General features: G+C 41.6%; 1 long non-coding RNA gene across 5 annotated transcripts; it reads left to right on the forward strand.

The window, feature by feature from the left end:
* The first annotated feature begins 1,098 nt into the window (after positions 1-1,098).
* Positions 1,099-15,856, forward strand: LOC104121561 (uncharacterized). 5 transcript variants are annotated; one of them, XR_011412800.1, is made up of 5 exons: positions 1,099-1,577; positions 6,581-6,648; positions 7,655-7,719; positions 14,463-14,529; positions 15,596-15,856. It is a non-coding gene; the product is annotated as an uncharacterized lncRNA (long non-coding RNA). The 5 variants fall into 5 exon arrangements; XR_011412798.1 differs by lacking the exon at positions 14,463-14,529; XR_011412801.1 differs by lacking the exons at positions 14,463-14,529; positions 15,596-15,856 and adding an exon at positions 8,222-9,879.
* The last annotated feature ends 3,293 nt before the right edge of the window (positions 15,857-19,149 follow it).

The following is a 19,149-nucleotide window of genomic DNA, read 5'->3' on the forward strand; positions in this document are numbered from 1 at the left end:
TCAAAGAAAAATAAGGATGTATCTCCAAATACAGAGAATTTCGAGACATGAACGCCAATGACGTTTAAAAGAAAGCCAAGTTCTATTATGGGGACATCAATACATCATGATAAGCAAAGAACTATTTATATTGAACCGCAAAGGAAAAAAGGGACATTAATGAAAACGCATGATATAAAGTAAAACGGATAGAGTTTTCATTTCTAAGAATAGTCGCTAGTTAATCAAATACAAAAAAAAAAGAGGCAAATAAAATACTCTATATAGACTAATCTAAACACAAATTGTAATTGACCAAGTTTTTAAGGGTTGCCTATATGTGTTGTTTCTTCATCTCCACGTCTGCCAAGTAATCAGCAGTTGCCAAGGAAACATGAGAACATCTATGGTACTGCTCTTCAGCAGATGAGACTCTAGATTCAATCTCTTCAACCTTTTTCTTGGCAACACCTCGAAGAACTCTTAACTGTTTCACCTTCTCCTTGGCCTCTTTGAGAGACTGATTGGTGGCAGACAATTTCTTGACCTTCTCCCCTTTCTCAATCAAGACAAGATCAAGATGTTCCTTGGCGTTTAAAAATGACTCTGATTTTTCAACATCCACAACCTTGTCAGAAAGAGTTGATCGTTGTTGACATCCAATTTTATCCCTCCATTCTTCTAATTAATTTCCTTAAGCTTCTAAGTAATTAATACATCAAAAAAATAGTATTTTTCAATACTATTTTCCATTTACTACTACTACTACTATCATTGTTATTATTATTTTAGTACTACTGCTACTATTAATACTATTTATTAGTAGTGCTAGTAACATTATTATTAATATTATCATTAATAATATAATTATTTATTGAGTTAGTCACTTATTTAATATGTAGTATTATATATGCTCAAAGTATTTTTATTGAGTACAACTTATTAAAATATGGGAGCCTAAAAAAATTAATTAGAAGAAGGAAAAGGGAGCAGACCGTAATTTTCGGCCCAAACAAATCATTCCTAACAGCCCAAAATGCAAAGATCCAGCCCAATCGATCTCCCAACTCATTTCCAGCAGCCCCAAATATTATTTTCTAAAACTAATTTCCTCACAAGCAGCTGCCCCCACCTCTTTCCTCTCTTGAACAAAAACCCATTCTCTCTCCAGCCATGGCAGAAGCTTGCCTTCCCAATTTGGAGTAAGCTTCTTATCTCTCTTACTTTTATCTATTCAAGAATTGGTCAACACAAGGGGCCAAAGTACTTTTAGATTTTGATTTTCTATGGCAGGGACTTAATTTTCAAACGGCTCTTTTGAAGACCAAAATCCCAACCCGTGACTCCTCTGATTTTGGATTTGAATTTCAAATCAAAACCCTAGTTGTTTCACCTATAAATATACCTCTATAAGTCTCATCCGTATCCATCTGGGAATTCCAAAAACAAAACTCAGTTCATATCATACTCTGCTTTTCTTTATAATCTCAAGCTTTACAATCTGTGGAAAACCTTTTAGTCTCCATTTTTACATTCTCGACAACTAAAGAGTGGTAGGTCTGAGCCCTCAAAGTCCCAGTTTCACTGCCCAACAAGAGGTAAAATCTGATCTATCTTATTTTAGTCTTTCGCTTAAAGACATTGTGTTCCTTTGAAAAATCATGTATTAGGTTCTCTGCTTTATTAGTTGTATTAAAGAATGCGTTAGTGATATTTCGATACTGGCGTGATATGAGAAAATTCATGTTTACAGTCTGTTTTATTCGGATATGTCTAGTTAAAATTTCATGACTAAATCAGTCAAATGTTACCTGTTAATCGTGATGATCTTTTGTGCTTTACCCACTTGAGTACTATTTAAACTTTCTGTTAAAACATTGTTGTAATGAAAGGATAGCCCTAGAAATGTTTAAACATCATGTGTACAGTATTCAAAATGCATATTTTTTTTTTTTTTATAGAATGAGTTGACAGAAATGTCGTTTGAGAACCTGATTAACCATATGCTTTCATACTCGCATGAACACCGGAGCCGAAGAGTCTCACTTTGAGACTCAACGACGCCATAACACTGCAAGGAGACTGCACATCCCCGAGTCCCTTTTCCAGCTTTTACCGTGTTTAGACATCAAAAAATGCCGAAGATAAAATCTTCCGTGGGGCTTGGACATGGCTTCAGATCGCTTCACTTATCTTACTTACCTGCTATTCTGACTAACTTATATTTCAGTTATATGTGTTTACTCTTGAACGTATAATTGTTACATAATGATTGAACTGTAATTAACCATTTAGAGTCTTCGCTTTATGATATCTAGTTCTAGGACCAATAACTTAATGATTTCTCACGTATCAATATTCTTAGGATAATGAATCTTTATGACACTTTAACATTTTGGGGGCATTACTAAGTCACAATCTGGAAAGTTTTCTCTAAGTATTAATTGGTTCTTTACAATGAAGAAAGTATTTTGGGATCTCGGGTCATTTTTTTTTTTTTTTAAAGTCCAGCTCTTTAAAGTTCAAAAGTTAGATTTTCTGCTAAGTGTATTCGACTATTTTCAAGAACGTAGCTTCACTTTCTTTATTTTCACTCTTGAAGATCACGTTATAAATCTTATACAGCCTCAATCACTTTAATCAGTTAGGTTCCCATTTTGATTTAGCTAATGGGTATTTATCTTAAACTACTTGTCTTCTATAGTTTGTATTTTAAACACACGCATCTACACCCAACATTTAGCCTTAATTAACTTAAGTTTTGCCGGTTAACCGTAATTGACAGATCATATAGGGTGCTTTAATAACCTTCCCCGTAGGATTAGCTAGAACCCTTACCCATAATCTTAAGGTTAAATAGACCATATAAACAGAGTTAACTTTGGCATTAATTAGATAAAAGATGGTGTCGTAATTCATCTTAAAATAATTAGGTGGCGACTCTGTTAAAATTAATTAAACCTCAAAATTATCAATATGTTATACTCTAATTTGACTCGGTTAAAATGGGGTATAACAATCGTGTCTGGTCATATGAAGTGGCAAGCTCAAAGAAAGACGCCAATAGGTCTTTTAGAGGGAAATTATCCACACCCTTTCCGTCCATCTCCTCGAGAATCACTTGGATCTCGAATTGAAGAGAAGAAGCATTGTCTGCGGTAAGGTCCTTGAGTTTGTCATGAATTTTAACCCATGCATTCAAAATGAAATCCTTGAGAAGAGTCAAGACAACCTTTCTTCCATCAAAGATAGACATCGTTGGTGTTGATCATTGGTGAAAATTAGGCCCCGATATTTCTCCAAGACTAGGAATGGAAGTCGCCTCTAGGTATGACTTAGGTATTGGAAGTGATTTCCTCAAGTTTGGCTCCGCCACGGATTCACTACTACCTTGTGGCTTGCTTTGTGTGACGCCATTTAAATCTGAACACCATTTGGCTGCATAGATAAGGATATACGGTAAGTTAAATTACTTGGATATTATAAGATAATATGAAAGTTTTAATCATTACCTCTTTGATAGCTGTCAAAGTCCTTGAAGCATTGCCGATGCTGTCAGTAATCTCGACTACACCCAAATTAGCATCTCCTTATTTATTTGAATATGGCTTCACCCGCTTGAAATTTTGATCTCCTTGACTACTATCACTCTCGTTTTGGGACAGACATTTTTTGGAGGTAGGAACAACGGTGCCTAATGGAAAGGAACCCCCATTGGCTTGATGAGCCTGAACATTTCCCTTCTTTTTTTGAACTTCTTTATATGGAGGTCCCTTGACGTCGCATGGTACAACCGCTTTGGATTTTAAAGTAGGAGGCTTGTCCTCCTTGTCATGCTCTTGAGGCGTGATCTCTAAAGACGTAGCAGTAACTTGCCCAATGGTATTCACCAAAGATTGCAAGTGGTTTTCAAGGAAGTCTCCATGCACTCTTTCCCACCAAGACTTATAATCAGACGAGACATACTTCTTCATCTTGGGCATAATAGGGGGAAGTGTGGCCTTTGACCTACTTTTAGACAAAACACAAATTCGTAAAAGTTCCAATTGACGACTGAGGATGTCTTGATAAAAATCGAATTGACGACTGAAGCGATGAGGGCTATCAGGCTCCAAGATGAAGGTCGATCCATTTCTCAAAGGAAGGTAATTCGAGCGAATACTCATAAAATAATTTGACTTGGACTCTTCCTCATTGCCATCATCACGATAATAATACGGTTGAGAATTACTTGGCATTGTGGAAGTCCATGCGTCACTTTCTCCTCCATGAATATGCTTTCTTGCGTCTTCATTCCCAAAGTATCTCGCTGTTCCCTCACCTGAATATATGGCCATCAGAGCAGTAGCTGGCCTATTTGTTAGAGAAAAATGAGTCTTGAAGTAACAGGACAATCAACCATACACATAATGAATTGGGAAGTAAACTCTAGAAGGATCGAGTGGTGAGCCATTTGAAATTGTATTTAATTCCCTGTAGATGCTAGCTAAGACTGGAACGACGAGGTTAATTCTTTGCCCACGCGCTAGAAAGCCTACAATCTTGAAAGTCTCAGTCCGAATGAAGTCGCCTTCTTCTTAATAAAAAAGCAACCAAGTATACTTCGTCTTAATAGTGCATCTTCAACTTCCGACCAATTGACCATTTTATCTATGGCTCCAGTAGGGTTGTGTGTTGATTTGGGACGAGATGACTTTTTTTCTTTTCTCGCTGGAGGTTGTTCATACTTTAAAACTTTTTTGCACCAAAACTCTATCCATCTTCTCACATGGACGTCATGATTTTTAGTGTCCCTCTCGAAGTTGGTGATATGCATCAAATAATTGCTGACAGGCTTGTGGAAGGAACATTTTATCCTTGTCGTAAGCACCTGTAAATACTCGAGTATTTGGAATAACTTCCTCATAAGGAGACCCCATTAAAGGCAGACCCCCAATAGTGCAGTAGTCCCAAAGGTATATGGATAACTCTCCAACTGAGTTAAGCAAAGTGTTTATAAGAGGAAACCAAGCCTCACAAAAGGCTTGCATGATACTTGTAGAATGATCATAAATAAACAATGAGGCATAGACAATATCATAAATATTGGTGGCCCTCAATGTTCGATGGTTCATACTAAGGATATCTGTAACGACCCGGCCGGTCGTTTTGAGTGTATTAGCCCCGATCCCCTATTTACTGTTTTTCCCGTATATATTTCTACTTATGTGACTTATCGGGAGGTCTTGTTTTTGGTTTCGGAGTGATTTGGGACACTTAGTCCCTAAAACGAAAGTTTAAGTCTTAGAATTTTTACCGTAGTCAGAATATTATGTGAAGACAACTCTGGAATGGAGTTCCGTCAGTTCCGTTAGCCCCGTTGGGTGATTTTGGGGTTAGGAGCGTGTATGGACTGTGAATTTGAGGTCTGTAGCTAATTTAGGCTTGAAATGGCAAAAGACGAATTTTTGGGAAGTTTAACCGGGGAGGTTGACTTTTTGATATCGGGGTCGGATTTCGATTCGAAAGTTGGAGTAGGTCTGTAATGTTGAATATGACTTGTGTGCAAAATTTGAGGTCAATCAGACGTGGTTTGGTAGGTTTCGGCGTCGTTTGTGAAATTTGAAAGTTTAGAAGTTCATTAGGCTTGAAACCGAGTGTAATTCATGTTTTTGTTGTTGTTTGACGTATTTTGAGGGCTCGACTAAGTTCGTATAGTGTTTTAGGACTTGTTGGTATATTTGGTTGAGGTCCCGGGAGCCTCGGGTGTGTTTCAGATTCTTAACGGATCGGAATTTGGACTTGTGCAATTACTGAGTTTCTGGTGTTTCGCACCTGCGAGTGGGGAACCGCAGGTGCGGACACGCACGTGCGTTAGGCCAAGCGCAGAAGCGGGGGTTGAGGAGATAGTCAGGGTTCGCAGGTGCGAGGGGATTTCCGCATCTTCGAACCCGCAAATGTGCTTGAGGTTCCGCAGATGCGGAGAGTGAGCTGGAGGGTGAACGCAGAAGCGAACCATTGTCCGCAGGCGCGCACACGCAGGTGAGGCCCCTTCATCGCAGATGCGGACCCAGCCCTTTAAGTCATTTTTCCACCTATGAGGAAAATTTCGCAGGTGCGACGTCGCAGGTACGACATCACAGGTGCGACAGTGTGTCCGCAGATGCGGAAGAACTACGTAGAAAATGGGATTTCGATGGTTTGGTTTCCATTTCGATTTTGGGATTTTGAGAGCTCGGTGTGAGGCGATCTTTTGAGGTTCTTCAAAAGATTATTGGGGTAAGTGATTCTAACTCGGATTGGACTATATTTCAGGAATCTATTGCTATTTTCATCATCTAATTAAGGATTTGAGTTGTAAATTTGGGAAAAACTGGTAGAAACTTCATAGGCTAAAATTTTGAGTTTTGGAAGGTGATTTGAGGTTGGATTCGAGTAATTCTTGTATGGTTGGACTCGTGAGTGGATGAGTGTTCATATTTTGTCACTTTTGTCGGATTTCGAAACGTGGGCCCGGGGGTCGGTTTGAGCCTATTTCGGATTTTGGCTTATAGTTTCATGTTTTTCTTGTGGAATTGATTCTTTTAGCTTATATTAATTATATCGTACTGCTTGTGGCTAGATTCAGAGCGTTTGGAGATTGATTCGAGGGGAAAAGGCATTGCAGAATAGGTGTTTGTGCTGGTTGAGGTAAGTAACAGTTTAAAATCTGGTCCTGAGGGTATGAAACCCCTAATTTTTTGTATAATGTGACTATTTTGGAGGTGACGCACATGCTAGGTGACGGACGTGTAGGCGTTCACCGTGAGGGATTGTGACTTGGTCCGTCCCGTGAGACTTTAAAGTCGAATAGTCTATTGTTCATTACTTGTTCTCTCTGTGTTATAGAAATTCGACTGCAAATCATGTTAGAAATCATGCTTAAGCTATGTGATAGTACTGTTGGGAGCCTCAGAGGTCGCAGACTTGTTGAAGTATTTGCTAATTGTTGTCTTGTACTCGGTCATGGTTTTACTTACGTATCATATCTCAGTCTCTTCTTGATTCTTGTTGATACACTATGTTATTTTTGTTTGGGCTGATCTTTATGATTTCTGAGAGCTCGAGACCCTAGAGAGGTTGGTGGCTGAGTTAGGGCCTGAGTACCGAGCTGTAAGCTATATGTATGTATATGGATCGGTTTGCACGCCGCAACGAGCCTTAGGGTTGTATATGGATCGGGTTACACGCCGCAACGAGCCTTATGGCTATTTATATGGGATCGGGCTGCACGCTGCAGTGATATAGCGCTTGGGCTGAAGGAGTCCCTCCGGAGTCTGCACACCCCCAGTGAGCGCAGATACCTATTGAGTGTGAGTACTGAGGGCTGAGAGCCGAGTGATAGAGCTGTTGTGACGAGTTGAGTGACTATTATCCTGAGAGGCTGTACTTGTTTTTTCATTTGTTGATGCACTTAGTGGCTATCTGTCATTGTCGTGAAATTTCTGAAAGATTCTATATCCGGATCTACCCGCACTTTAACTGTATAAAACTGATTTGATTTGAACTGTCGGATTTGAAAGCAAGTCTATTCTTTGCTGAAATTATTGAAAATGAACTGTATTGTATAGCTCATCATACCTTCTTAGTTCCTTATTTATTTATGTTATTTGATGAGTTGGTTGTACTCATGCTATACCCTGCACTTCATGTGCAGATCCATGTGTGTTTGATCATGGAGGCCATTAAGTTCGTGCGCGATCGAGTACCAGAGACTACGAGGTAGCTGCCGGCGTCCTTAGACCTTGTCTCTCCTTCTATATTTTCTTTCTTTTCTCTACTGCTACTTAGACATTGTTTGTATTAGATTGGATATCTAGATGCTCATGACTCAGTGACACCCCGATGTCGGGCTATGTTTTCGCACTTATGCTTTAGGTTTTATCCCGTTTTTATGAAAGACTTCGGTTATTTTAAATATATTAATTCATTTATGTTAAATGTTGAAAGTGTTTGGGAGATGTCGGCTTGCCTAGTATCACGATAGGCGCCATTACGACGGGTTAGGTTTTGGGTCGTGATAAGTTGGTATCAGAGCATAGGTTACATAGATTTCACAAGTCATGAGCAGGTTTGGTAGCGTCTTGCGGATCTGTATGGAGACGTCTGTACTTATCTTCGAGAGGTTGCCGAACCCTTAGGAAAGAATTCACATTCTTGAATTCTTGTCGTGCGAATCTGTTGATTCTGGTGACTAAACATCTATTGTTTCATTCTCTCACAGATGGTGAGGAATCATACTACGGGGCAGGACGGACAACCACCAATACCTCCAGCCAGGGCCGCGAGAGGCCGAGGTCGCGGTAGAGACCGCGGTAGGGGCAAAGGTGCAGCCTCCACAACAGCTGGGGCAGTACCTGCAGATCTACCAGTTGCCCTAGTTCAGGAGCAGGCACCAGTTGTGGATGAGCCTGTGGGACCAGATCAGGCACCACCTATGCCTATTGTGATTCCACGCCTTCAGGAGGCCTTAGCTCAGATTCTGACCGCGAGTACTAGTCTTGCTCAGGCGGTCTCTATTTCGGCCGTAGCAGCCACTTCTCAGGCCGGGGAAGGCGTTTAGACTCCCGCTGCCCGCACACCAAAGCAGGTGGTACAGGTATTCCAGACAACGGGGCACCACTAGCCCAGCCGGTTGCCGCTGCTTAGGATTATATGGTTCCTGCTATGCCCGAGGGTGAGCAGCGTAGATTGGAGAGGTTTGGGAGGCTCCAGCTTCCATCTTTCAGTGGTGCAGAGGGAGAGGATGCACACGATTTCTTAGACAGGTGTCAGAGGATACTATGTACGACAGGTATTCTGGAGACCACTGGGGTCTTTCACTACCTTTCAGTTCTCTCGGGCTGCCTTCAGTTGGTGGGAGGCTTACGAGAGGCGTAGGCCGGCTGGCGCAACATGGCAGCAATTCTCTGTTCTTTTCCTGGAGAAGTTCGTGCCTCAGTCCCGCAGAGAGGAGTTGCGCAGGCAGTTCGAGCAGCTTCGTCAGGGTGATATGTCCGTGATGCAGTATGAGATGATATTTTCTGAGTTGGCCCGACATACTATCTGGTTGGTTCCCACAGATAGAGAGAGGATCAGGAGGTTCATATATGGCCTCACTTTTCAGCTGCGATTGCTTATGACTAGGGAGAGAGAGTGTCTGGTGCTACTTTTGATGAGGTTGTCGACATTGCTTATTAGATTGAGATGGTTCGCAACCAGGAGCCGGTTGAGAGAGAGGCCAAGAGGCCTCGTGGACAAGGTGGATTTAGCGGTGTTCCTTTTGGGGGGCAGTTCCACCAAGGTAGGGGTCGTCCTTTCAGACATGCTCAGACGGCTAGCCCAGTTCGCCGTGGTGCATCATCTGGCTATGGTTCGTACAATTATCAGCATGGTCGTTCATCTCTCAGTGCCCTCCCAGCTCAGAGTTCATCCCGTGCTCCATCGGGTCAGGGCTCGTCTATGTCAGGTCCTTCTACCAGTTATCCCGGTGCTCGAGGCTCCCTTTAGCCCCCAGCACCAGCACCGGGAAGTAGCTATGAGTGTGGAGAGTTTAGCCACATCACGAGACATTGTCCCCGCCTTACGGGAGGTCCGGCTCAGTAGAGGAGCCAATCTATGACATAAACACCAGTTTCTTCACCACCCGCTCAGTCAGCTCGGGGTGAAGCCCAGTCAATTAGGGGTCGCCCGAGAGGGGGAGGCCGATTAGGGGGCGGCCAGGACCGTATCTATGCTCTTCCTGCCAGACCAGATGCCATTACTTCAGATGCTGTGATTACAAGTATTGTCTCAGTTTGCCATAGAGATGCCTTTGTATTATTTGACCCTGGTTCCACTTATTCATATGTGTCCTCGTATTTCGCTCATTATCTAGTTATGCCTCGTGAGTCTCTAGTTATATTTGTTCGTGTATCCACTCCAGTGGGTGTACTATCATTGTGGACCGTGTATATCGGTCATGTGTGGTGACTATTGGGAGTATGAAGACTAGAGTGGATCTCTTGTTGCTTATTATGGTCGATTTTGACGTGATTTTGGGTATGGATTGGTTGTCTCCATGTCATGCCATTCTAGATTATCACGCTAAGACCGTGACATTGGCGATGCCGGGGTTGACGAGGGTTGGGTGGAGCTGCTCCATAGACTATGTTCCAGTACAGTGATTTCATACTTGAAAGCTCAGCGGATGGTTGAGAAGGGTTGTCTATCTTATCTGGCCTTTGTGAGGGATGTTAGTGCATAGGTCCCTGCTATTGATTATGTTCCGGTGGTGCGAGATTTCCCGGATGTGTTTCTTGCAGACCTGCGGGGCATGCCGCCCAACAGGGATATTGATTTCGGTAATGATTTGGTGCCGGGCACTTAGCCCATTTCTATTCCACCGTACCGTATGGCATCAACTGATTTGAAGGAGTTGAAGGAGAAGCTTCAGGAATTCCTTGATAAGGGGTTTATTCGGCCTAGCATGTCACCTTGGGGTGCACCAGTTCTATTTGTGAAGAAGAAGGATGGTACTATGAGAATGTGAATTGATTACAGACAGTTGAACAAGGTCACAATCAAGAACAAGTATCCTTTGCCGCGTATTGATGATTTGTTTGACCAGCTTCAGGGAGAGATGGTGTTCTCCAAAATTGATTTGATGTCAGGGTATCACCAGATAAAGATTCAGGGCTCAGATATTCTTAAGACAGCTTTCAGGACCCGATATGGCCATTATGAGTTCCTTGTGATGTCTTTTGGGCTAACCAACGCCCCATCAACGTTCATGCATCTGATGAACAGTATGTTTCAGCCTTATATTGACTCGTTCGTTATTATATTCATTGATGACATCCTGGTGTACTCTCGTAGCCAGGAGGAGCATGCCTAGCATCTGAGGAATGTGTTACAACGGTTGAGGGATGAGAAGCTTTATGCAAAGATCTCCAAGTGTAAGTTTTGGCTCAATTCAATGGCGTTCTTGGGGCACGTGGTGTCCAGTGAGGGTATTCAGGTAGACCCGAAGAAGATAGAGGTGGTTCAGAGTTGGCCCAGACTGTCCTCAGCCATGGAGATTCAGAGTTTTCTCGATTTGGCTGGTTATTACCGTCCTTTTATGGAGGTCTTCTCATCCATTGCACCGCTTTTTGACTAAATTAACCCAAAAGGGTGCTCCTTTCAGGTGGTCGGAGGAGTGCGAGGAGAGCTTTCAGAAGCTCAAGAATGCTTTGACCACGGCTCCAGTTCTAGTTCTACCATCAGCTTCTGGTTCTTACACAGTGTATTGTGATGCCTCGCGGATCAGCATTGGGTGTGTTTTGATGCTGGAGAGTAGAGTGATTGCTTATGCTTCGCACCAGTTGAAGCCCCATGAGAATAACTATCTTGTCCACGACCTTGAGTTAGTTGCTATTGTTCACTCCTTGAAGATTTGGCGGCACTATTTGCACGGGGTCCATTGTGAGATTTACACTGATCATCGGAGTTTTCAGCATCTGTACAAACAGAAGGATCTTAACTTGCGTCAGCGGAGGTGGTTGGAGCTTCTTAAGGACTATGATATCACCATTTTGTACAATCCCGGGAAGGCCAATGTAGTCGTCGATGCCTTAAGTCGCCGGGCGGAGAGTTTGGGGAGCTTAGCATATCTTCCAACAGCAGAGAGGCGATTGGCATTGGATGAGCCAGTTTGTTAGATTGGATATTTCTGAGTCGAGTCGAGTATTGGCTTGTGTGGTCTCTCGGTCTTCTCTTTATGATCGTATAAGGGAGCGTCAGTATGATGACCCCCATTTGCTTATTCTTAAGGACACGGTCCAGCATGACGATGCTAAGAATATCACTATTGTGGATGATAGTGCATAGAGGATGCAGGGCAATCTATGTGTGCCCAATGTAGATGGGTTGCGTGAGCTGATTCTCCAGGAGGCTCATAGTTTGCGGTATTCTATTCATCCGAGTGCCGCGAAGATATATCAGGACTTGAGGCAGCATTACTGGTAGAGGAGGATGAAGAAGGACATAGTGGAGTATGTAGCTCGGTGCCTAAATTGCCAGTAGGTGAAGTATGAGCATCAGCGATCAGGTGGGTTGCTTTAGAAGTTAGAGATTCCGGAGTGGAAATGGGAGCGGATCACTATGGATTTCGTTGTTGGGCTTCCACGGACTCAGCGAAAGTTTGATGCAGTTTGGGTGATTGCGGACTGGCTGACCAAGTTAGCTCATTTCATTCGTGTGATGACTATATATTCTTCCGAGCAGCTGGCTCGAGTGTATATCCGCGAGATCGTCAGGCTTCATGACGTACCAGTATCTATCATTTCTGACCGGGGTACGCAGTTTACATCACAGTTCTGGAGAGCCGTACAACATGAGTTGGGTACTCGAGTGGAATTGAGCACATAATTTCACCCTCAGACGGACGGACAGTTCGGGCGCACTATTCAGATATTAGAGGATATGCTTCATGCGTGTGTGATGGAGTTTGGGGGTTCGTGGGATCAATTCTTGCCTCTAGCAGAGTTTGCTTAAAATAATAGTTACCAGTCGAGCATCCAAATGGCGCCGTATGAGGCTCTGTATGGTAGGCAGTGTAGGTCTCCAGTGGGTTGCTTCGAGCCAGGCGAGGCTAGATTATTGGGTACAGACGTGGTTCATGATGCTCTGAAGAAGGGTAGGGTGATTCAGGATAGACTACATATAGTCCAGTCCAGACAGAAGAGTTATGCGGATTGGAAGGTTCGGGATGTTGCATTCATGGATGGAGAGCGGGTCTTGCTCCGGGTGTCACCCATGAAAGGTGTTATGAGGTTCATAAAGAAGGGCAAGCTGAGCCCGAGGTTTATCGGTCCATTTGAGGTATTGCGACGTGTTGGGGAGGTTGCTTATGAGCTTGCCTTGCCTCCCAGTCTAGCAGGAGTTCATCCAGTATTCCATGTTTCTATGCTCCGAAAGTATCACGGCGATCCGTCTCACGTATTGGATTTCAGCAGGTGGCGATCTTATGTTGAGGAGCCGGTGGCGATCTTAGATAGGCAGGTTCGAAAGCTGAGGTTGAAGAATATTGCTTCTGTGAAGGTTCAGTGGAGGGGTCAGCCGGCCGAGGAGGTGACTTGGGATACCTAACATGATATGCGCAGCCGTTGTCCTCATCTTTTCACCACTTCAGGTATGTCTCTATGCTCGTTCGAGGACGAACGATTATTTTAAGAAGGGGAGGATGTAACAGCCCGGCCGGTTGTTTTGAGTGTATTAGCCCCGATCCCCTATTTACTATTTTCCCCGTATCTGTTTCTGCTTATGTGACTTGTCGAGAGGTCTTGTTTTTGGTTTCGGAGTGATTTGGGACACTTAGTCCCTAAAACAGAAGCTTAAGTCTTAGGATTTTGATCGTAGTCGAAATATTGTGTGAAGAGGACTCCGGAATGGAGTTTCGTCGGTTCCGTTAGCTCAGTTGGGTAATTTTGGGCTTAAGAGCGTGTCCGAACTGTGAATTTGAGGTCTGTAGCTAGTTTAGGCTTGAAATGGCTAAAGTCGAATTTTTGGGAAGTTTGACCGGAGGTTGACTTTTTGATATCGGGGTCGGATTTCGATTTCGGAAGTTGGAGTAGGTCCGTAATGTTGAATATGACTTGTGTACAAAATTTGAGGTCAATCGGACGCGGTTTGATAGGTTTCGGCGTCGTTTGTGGAATTTGAAAGTTTACAAGTTCATATGGTGTTTTAGGGCTTGTTGGTATATGTGGTTGAGGTTACGGGGGCCTCGGGTGTGTTTTGGATGCTTAACGGATCGCACCTGTGAGTGGGGAACCGCAGGTGCGAGGGGATTTCCGCATCTGCGAACCCACATATACGCTTGAGGTTCCGCGGATGCGGAGAGTGAGCTGGAGGGGTGAACGCAGAAGTGGACCATTGTCCGCAGGCGCGCACACGCAGGTGCAGCCCCTTCATCGCAGATGCGGACCCAGCCCTTTAAGTCATTCTGCACCTGCGAGGGAAATTTTGTAGGTGCGGCGTCGCAGGTGCGACAGTGTGTTCGCAGATGCGGAAAAACTGGGCAGAAAATGGGATTTCGAGGGTTTGGTTTCCATTTCGATTTTGGGACTTTGAGAGCTCGGTGTGAGGCGATTTTTTGAGGTTCCTAAAAGAAGATTGTTGGGGTAAGTAATTCTAACTCGGATTGGACTATATTTCACGAATCTATGGTTATTTTCATCATCTAATTAGGGATTTGAGTTGTAAATTTGGGAAAAATGGTAGAAACTTCATAGGCTAAAATTTCGAGTTTTGGAAGGTGATTTGAGGTTGGATTTGAGTAATTCTTGTATGCTTGGACTCGTGAGTGGATGGGTGTTCATCTTTTGTGACTTTTTTTGGATTTCGAGACGTGGGCCTGGGGGCCAATTTGAGCCTATTTCGGATTTTAGCTTATAGTTTCGTGTTTTTCTTGTGGAATTGATTCTTTTAGCCTATATTAATTATATCGTACTGCTTGTGGCTAGATTTGGGTGGTTAGAGATTGATTCGAGGAGCAAAGGCATTGCGGAGTAGGATTTTGTGCAGGTTGAGGTAAGTAACAGTTTTAAATCTGGTCCTGAGGGTATGAAACCCCGGATATTGGTATGATGTAACTATTTTGGAGGTGACGCACATGCTAGGTGACGGGCGTGCACCGTGGGAAATTGTGACTTGGTCCGTCACAATTTGACTATTGTTAATTACCTGTTCTCTTTGTGTTAAAGAAATTTGACTACAAATCATGTTAGAAATCATGCTTAGGCTATGTGATGGTACTGTTGGGACCCGCAAAGATCGCGTACTTATTGAAGTATTTGCTAATTACTTTCTTGTACTCAGTCATGGTTTTACTTGCGTATCATATCTCAGTCTCTTCTTGATTCTTGTTGATACACTATGTTATTTTTGGGCTAATCTTTATGATTTCTTAGAGCCCAAGAGACTAGAGAGGTTGGTGACAGTTAGGGCTTGAGTGCCGAGCTGTGAGCTATATGCATGTATATGGATTGGGTTGCATGCCGCAATAAGCCTTAGGGCTGTATATGGATTGGGTTGCACGATGCAATGAGCCTTAGGGCTGTATATATGGATCGGGTTGCACGCCGCAACGAGCCTCATGGCTGTATATATATATGAATCGGGTTGCACGCCGCAACGAGCCTTATGGCTATTTATATGGGATCGGGTTGCACGCCGCAGCGATATAGAGCTTGGGCTGAAGGAGCCCCTCCGGAGTCTGCATACCCCCAGTGAGCGCAGGTACCTATTGAGTGTGAGTACTGAGGCCTGAGAGAAGAGTGATTGAGCTGTTGTGACGAGTTGCGTGACTGTTGCCTTGAGAGGTTGTACTTGCTTTTTCATTTGTTGATGCACTTATTGGCTATCTGTCATTGTCGTAAAATTTATGAAAGATTCATTATCCGGATCTACCCAAACTTTAACTGTATAAAACTGATTTGATTTGAACTGTCGGATTTGAAAGCATGTCTATTATTTGCTGGAATTATTGAAAATGAACTGTATTGTATAGCTCATCACTACCTTCTCAGTTCCTTAATTATTTCTGTTACTTGCTGAGTTGGTTGTACTCATGCTACACCCTGCACTTCATGTGCAGATCCAGGTGTGTTTGATCACGGAGGTCGTTGAGTTCATGCGCGATTGAGTACCGTAGACTACGAGGTAGTTGCCGGCGTCCGCAGACCTTGTCTTTCCTTCTATGTTTTCTTTCTTTTCTGTACTGATACTTTGACACTGTTTGTATTAGATTGGATATCTAGATGCTCATGACTCAGTGACACCCCAATGTCGGGCTATTTTTCCGCACTTATGCTTTGAGTTTTACCCCGTTTTTATGAAAGACTCCGGTTATTTTAAATATATTAATTTATTTATGTTAAATATTGCAAGTGTTTTGGAGATGTCAGCTTGCCTAGTATCACGATAGGCGCCATCACGACGGGTTAGGTTTTGGGTCGTGACAGTATCTTCGGTCCACTCCCAATAGCAGGGAATATAATGAAATTCGCCACCAAAAGTTAAGGAATCACCCCCAGTGTACTTCTCCTTTGAGGATTCATCGTCCTAAGCATGGGAGGGAACTTGCCACATTCTTAACGTTTTGATTATGGGAACAAAGAGTCCATGTCTTGAATTTATGTTTGGTGTTTTCAAAGGTCCAATCTACCAAACGAAATAGATTTTGTAAGGATAGCCACGAAGCTGCATATAATCCGATCAGTGGTATATCAACTAGCAATCTGGTCTTCGTTTTACTATCCATGTGCTCTGAGATTATAAGATACTTGGACGTGAAGGAAGAGGATGCAAAGTCTCTAGAGTAAATCATGTTCAAGCTGCATAAAATAAAAATATATTTGTTAGTACCTAAGTCAAAAGGGAAAAGTAAAATCGCAATCTTGAAAGAGAGCATGGATAAGTAAAAAATTTCGCCTTAGACGTAAAAAAAAAAAAAGGAATGTCTGTGTCGGACTTGTTTTAAAAGTTTTCGTTGCGAACTTTTAAAGGTGTTTGTCTCGAACTTTTAAAGGCATTCGAATTTTTTAAAGGTTTTTGTTGCGAACTTTTAAAGGAATTTGGATTTTTAAGGTTTTCGTCCGAACTTTTTAAAGGCGTATGTTTTGAACTTTTAAAGGTGCGTGTCTTGAACTTTTGAAGGTACTCGTGGCGAACTTTAAAGAGTCCCCACTGCCTACTCTTAACGATTTATACCACGGACTTTATAGATCTTCGCCACAAATTTTAAAGATCTTCACCGTGAACTTTTAAAGATCTTGACCACGAGCTTTTAAGGATCTTTAGGTGAGCTTTTATAGGTCTTCGCCACAACTTTTAAAGGACTTCACCACTTTTAAAGGTTTTCACCACGATCTTTTAAAGGTATTCACTGTGAGCTTTTAAAGATCATGACCACAAATTTTTAAGGATCTTTACACGAACTTTTATCGGTTTTCGCCACAAATTTTAAAAGTATTCATCGCAAATTTTTAAAGGTTTTTATCTCGAACTTTTAAAGTACTTCGTAGGTTGATGAAGTTACTTCTAAAAAAGAGACAACAAAGTACAAAAAGAAAAGGAAGGAAGAAAGCACAATAAAAGAAGAAATTATATTCGCGTTAATGCTTCCGAATCGTCAAAGGTAGAGCAGATGTTGCAAACACAACAATTGATGCCAACTGAATGAAAGGCGTGACCTATTTATAGGTGCAGTGATGCGGCTCTTATTATGACTAATAACGATGTGGGATTGCTAATTGTTAGAGTCCAAGAAGAATTGGATATCTTAATTCGGGTGGAAAGGAAAAGTCCTAGGCGGCGAAAGTCTTCTATTCATAATGGGAAAAGTTGGTGTGATTTCATTAAATCACGTGAGCATGCAACAACATATATTGGGACTGTTGCTTATGTCAGCAACCAATTCCTTGAAGTATACATATAGGGGACCGGGCAGTCCTGGTCGAAAAAAATAGTGACAGGCCGGTCACTAATCCGGGCCGGATATCGGATTTAACAAATCGGGTTTAACGGGTTCGGGTCCATCCGGTCAAAAATTGAACCGGAATGGTTCCAGGCCTAAGGGGTCGGGCCGGGCCAGGTTTATATATTTTTTTTTTGTATTTTATATAACTATAGTAATTTATATTAATAAATAACAACAACATATCCAGTATAATCCCACAAGTGGTGTCTGGGGAGGGTAGTGTATACGCAGACCTTACCCCTACCTGGCGAGATAGAGATGATGTTTCCAATAGACCCCCGACTAAAGAAAAGGTGAAAAGAAAAAAAAGGAAGAAGACGAAGAAGAAAGGGGAAGAAGAAAGAAAGAATATGGGGACAAAGGAGGATAAGGAAAAGGGGATATATATTAATATAAAGTAAAAAGAGTCTTTGAATAAAGGATGCAAATACTTTAAAATTCTAATATTTGAATATTTCAATACAATGAAGATGGAAAAAAATTACACTTATAATTTGCAAGTTCTTTTTTTATTTCAAACTTGCAAATTAAAGTTTACATTTAACAATAACTAAATTAACGAAAAAAGAGTAAATTCAAAGTTTAATTATTAAATATAAATCTAGACATATTGTGAAAATTTAATTAAAAACTCTTTTTGCAGCATTAAACATATTGTGAAAATTTAACTACTAACAAAAATTAAATATGCAAATAAAATAGTAAATAAGAGAAATGGTTAGAGGGAGTGCACCGAATTCCGCAATAAATTGAACACTTGATGATTTTCGCAGCTCCAATGTTACCACGAAGAAACGTCAATTGTTCAAAGTTCAAACTTCAAACTTTAAATAATACGATAAATTAAATTTCAAGAAAAATGAGAGCCAAATAGTTGATTGCAATTTAGGTGAAGAATGAGAGAATGACAATTGAGATTTGAGAAATGATAGATGAGTGAAGAAATGAAGAAGATAGAGGGTTTATTTATAGTTTTTCAAAGGGCTAAATCAGTAATTACTAAATATATATTTTTTTTTAAAAATTACCCAAAAAGTTCATTCTTGCAAAATTTTCGTTGGACAACAGTCAAATTGGAAGCTGACCGTTGCCAACGGTCAAATACATTTATAAAGAAAATTCAAAAAATAGCCGTTAAACCGGTCCAGTTAACCGATAAAAAAATTGTATACGGACCAACCTCCCTAACCCCCTAACCCAGCCCTACCCGACCCCCTACAACCGATCTGGGTTACTACCGGTTTGGGCCAATCCGAAACCGATCAACCCGGCCCGTTAAACAAGTTTAAGTATACATATGGTAAAGCTATTGATTTTGAAGTCTTTCAAAATGGAAAGCCACGTAATAGTGTGCAGTAGTAATTTTGGGAATTAAAATTTAATAGCTTTTACATTTCATGTGATTGAGGCACGTGATTTTGAAATTTAAAGTTCGAATACTTTAACATTTCATATGATTTAAGTCAAAGCCAATTCAAGTGTACTAATATGAATACTTCAAGTCTAGTCTTCAAAAGTCAAAAGATCTTGACAAGTCTTAAAGTAGGGGTATTTGTAGGCATATAAAATTTATTGAAATTAAATTTGTAAAATAATTTGAACTATATTTTAAATTCAAGATATATTAGTTCAAATAAACTTATTGAGCTAATATAATTGGATTAGTTATA

Source organism: Nicotiana tomentosiformis, chromosome 12 (assembly GCF_000390325.3).
Source record: "Nicotiana tomentosiformis chromosome 12, ASM39032v3, whole genome shotgun sequence".
Taxonomy (NCBI): Eukaryota; Viridiplantae; Streptophyta; class Magnoliopsida; order Solanales; family Solanaceae; genus Nicotiana; species Nicotiana tomentosiformis.